Below are 4184 nucleotides of genomic sequence, written 5' to 3' on the forward strand. Positions count from 1 at the left end.
GTCAGCAAGGTGCTGGTGCTGTGCCATGGAAACTGGGTGCTGCTTGGATCCCAGGGTGCCCTCAGCATTTGGGGTGGCTGTTCTGACTCCCTACATCCCCGTGACCATTCCTGAACCCAGGGCCCCTATTCCCAAACCCCAGTAATCATTTTGGTGAGCAACACCATCCTGCCCTGCTGTGCAATGCTGCTTGCTAACAGGTTGCCACTGATTCCAGAGATGTTTGGATGCTTGATTCTTGCTCCTTCTCCTTTCTCTTGTGGGACCCAAGCTGTTGTTAAGCACTGCCTTATGCTGGATGGAGATTACCAGGGTCTGGGGTGCTGCTCAGATCTCTGGAGGCTCAGACTGGTGAAGGTAGGAACACCTGGAGCCTGATACAGGACAGGAGAGCTCCATCCTGTGTCACATCCCCAGGGACAGATCAGCCCCTGTCTCATGCCTGGCCACAGTTTTTTTGTTGCCATCTCTCAGGCAGCAGAGAATTTGGGAGAAATCTGTATCCTTTCTGCTAGGAAAGGTGGAAACCCGAGGCAGTCCTGTTGCTATGGTTGCTGCAGGCTCTCCTCTGTGCAACATCATGGCAAGCAGCTCTGCAAGCAGATGTGCTGCAGCTGGAAAGCTGAGCAGTTCCCCCAGATGTGAGCGTGGCATGGCAGGCACTGTCCCCTCCACTCCCACATCCCTCCCCTGGGATGCTGCCCTTGGCTCTGTGTCACCTCAAATCCAAACATTTGAACAAGGGGAATGCTGAATATTGGCTAAGCATTCCAACCACTTCTGCATTTTTTTTATTTTTTTTTCCCTAAGAAATTATAGAATCATCAATGTCTAGGGGCTTCTTGGCTTTGGCCAGTAAGGATTTGGGCCAGCCTGTAAGTTCCCTGGACCTTGCTGCACCCTTGGACACTGAGGGCTCAGGCTCTACATCCTGCCACACCCCAGGGCTCCCTGCTCCTCACTTTGGAGCTCTTTGTTATAAGGTTTTTAGCATCCTAACTCAAAATGCACCTGACAGCCCCATCAGAGGTCTGGAGTGAAGCTGGTGATGCCACAAGAGACAGAAAAGGAACGGAGAGTGTGAAGAGTCCAGATCCTGATCCAGAAAGGTGCTGAGGAGTGAAGACCTTCTGCCTCTTCCCACTGCTCACCTGGGCTCTGCCCTCAGGACATATTTTTGGACATTTCCCCCTGAACCCCTGCAGGTTTTCTGCCCCTGCCCACACCGAGGATGTTGCAAGCTCTGTGAGGTGGTGGCTGGGACTTGCAGGGTTGATGTCCTTGTGTCAGGAGCCAGCACCCACCAGGGGCCCCATGCAGTACAGGGGGGCCATGCTCCCTCTGGCCACCTTGCCTGTGTCCCCTGTCCCAGGCCCTGGTGGCCCCCAGGAAGGCCAGGGGACTCCTGCCTTGCTCCAGCCCCCCCTCCAGCAGTGCAGATGCTGATGAGCAGATCTGCTCAGGGATGCAGATCCTGGCTCCAGCTGGCTGCTGGCCAGACCTCGGGAGTGCCCAGGGGGCTGGTTAAGCTCATTGCTTTTCTTTCAGAGGCTTCAGAAAGCCGCCTGCCCATGTTTAATTCAAATTTATTGAATAATTCTCCTGGGAGAAGCTATTTCAAGACCAACCACTACAAGAGCCCATCGGTGAGATCAGTTGGCACGACCCTGGCCATAGAGGGCTCTGTGTCCTCCAGTGAATCTCTGTGCCCATGCCAAGGGGATGGGGAGGGCAGGACCAGGCACCTGGCCCGGGGCAATGTTGGATCACCTCTAAAGTTGGCAACCTGCCTTGCTTCCAGCCCCAGGGGATGTTTTGAGGGTTTTTTTGGGTCTGTTGATATCCCTCCCACTTCCATCCCAAACTTGTATCTGCCATTGAGCTGTTGCCCCCCAGGCAGCATCCCCAGAACAGAGATGGCTCAGCCCTTGCCCACCTCCAAAGCCAGTGGCCAGCTCATGGTGCTGCTAAGGTGGTGAAATGGACTCTGCTGGATGCACACCCTGCTGTGACCAGAGTCACATCCAGCCATGGGTGCACAACCTGAAGCCACCTGGACAGGAGTGGGGGCAAGCCAGAGCCAGACTGGGAGTGCAGGGATGTGTCCCCCAGCTCCAGGTGGGGAGCCCAGCAAGATCCTGGGAGAAGGGCTTCCCTGAAGGAGGCTTCTCTCCCCTGAGCAGTTTTGGGGAACACATCAGGTGCCCCATTGTTATGGTATCCCTGGGGACGGTCCCTAAAACTGATGAGGCTGGGAACAGGATGCCTCCATCCCACCTTGCCCTGCTGCTGTGCAGCTTCACGAGGGCAGCCTGTGGTGTGCCTTGCACTACACAATTAACCATAGCTCAGAGGGAAAAATAACAATCTTCATTAACAAGCACAACGCTCCTGGGTCAGGTCCTGACGTCCCACGCCAGGGCATGTGCAGTCGTGCAGCAGGGCTGAATCATCACTCCTCTAACGGTGCTGGGAGGCCTGTGGGGAGAGCAGCCTTCCCGTTAGCTCTGGGCACGTGTTGCTCTGCAGCACCTACAGAAGGCTGCCCTCCATCCATCCCTGGTGCCACAGGACCTGTGAGAGCTCAACCTGCCTTTCTGCAGGGTGTGGGATCAGGAGATATACCAGACCCTGGAAGATACAGCATCCACAGCTGTGATTCAGCCCAGGAGAGGCAGGAATGCCCAGGGTTTCTTGCTCCAGTGCAGTGGCCGTGTGGCAGCATGGGGCCAGGGAACTGAGCACCCCATCACCTACCTGGGATCACATATTCTACCCACATCCCCCTTGTCACACTCATCAGCTGTTGACAGGCTGGAGCCACCCCATAGAAGTCTGCAGAGCCTCAGGAGGGGCTCAGCCTGCAGTGGCCAGGGGCAGGCACCCAATTTATAGCACTCACTCAGGGGGCCAGCAGCAGGGAGCTATTTCTGCAGCAGAAGCCTGGGTTTGTTGTACAATAATCCTGGTTATTCTGTGCAGGATGCACGGCTTGTTTAGGGCAGAGTTGGGGGAGCAACTCCACCCCCAGAGGGTGCCCTGTGCTTGGGGGGAGGGCTGGGGGCTTGGTGCAGAGCAGGGAGGGATGTTGAGCAATCCCCACGTGTGTTTATCTCAGACCGAGGTGTGCGGTGAGCTCCACACCTCGGCCAGGCAGAGGTTTGCCCTTGGAGAAAAGCAGCCCCAACCCTGGGGTCCTGCTGCCCGGCATTAAAATACGAATTTGAGCCTCGTGGGGGGCCGGGGGCTGGGTTGCAGGGGAGGACAGAGCTCCGCTCCCCCCCGCCAGGCCCAACCGACCGCGCTGCCGCCGGGGCAGGCAGAGAGCAGCATTTTTCAAACGAAGCTCTCGGCTGCTGCTGGCAGTGGTTTTGGGGCCGGGTTTTAACGTCTGAGGGACGCGGGCTGGTGGGAGGGAGCAGACTCGCACAAGGCACTCGCTGCTGAGGGTTCCCTCCCCCCCCCCGAGAGGCACCGTGTGAGGCTGTGCCTTGGCAGGCAGCTGGAGCCAGCCCTGGGCAGCGTAGCGGGGGCCCTAGGGGACCCTCACCCCTGGGGGTGCCTCAGGGGGGATCCTCACCAGTAAGAGTCCTGTAGACCTCCCATCCACGGGGTACATGGGGGACCTCTGCCCAACGCTTCCAGGGGTGCCCTGGGGGAACCCTACGCACGAGATGCTCCAGAGACCCCCACATCCGAGGCTGCCCCGAGGGACCTGGGCTTATAGGGACTCTCAGGGGACTTGCACTGCTGAGGAGACCCTGGGGACCGCCTTCCCCATACCTGCCCTGGGGGACCCTGACCCTCAGAGACCCTCACCCACCGGGGTGCACCGGGGTGCCAACCCCACACACACAAAAGGGTCCCAGCGACCTTCTCTGTAGGGAATACACAAGGGATCACACCCTGTCCCTCCGGGCCGTGCTTGGGGGAACCAGCACTCACAACACATCCCCAGGGATCTGCGCAGCTGAAGATGCCCAGGGCACCCCTTACCAACGGGGTTACCCCCCCATCCCCCGGGATGTTCCTCGTCCATCAGCGATACCGGGGGGCACCGGGGGCCGGGTGGGCGCGGCGCTGGGCGGGCGGAGGGCTCGCTGTAGCCGCCTGCACGACCGCCCCCCCTTCTCTCCTCTCCCTCCCTCCGCTGCCTTTTGTTCGCCGCCCGCGCTCGTCCCCGC

This window comes from Heliangelus exortis, chromosome 16, assembly GCF_036169615.1.
Source record: "Heliangelus exortis chromosome 16, bHelExo1.hap1, whole genome shotgun sequence".
NCBI classification, from domain to species: domain Eukaryota; kingdom Metazoa; phylum Chordata; class Aves; order Apodiformes; family Trochilidae; genus Heliangelus; species Heliangelus exortis.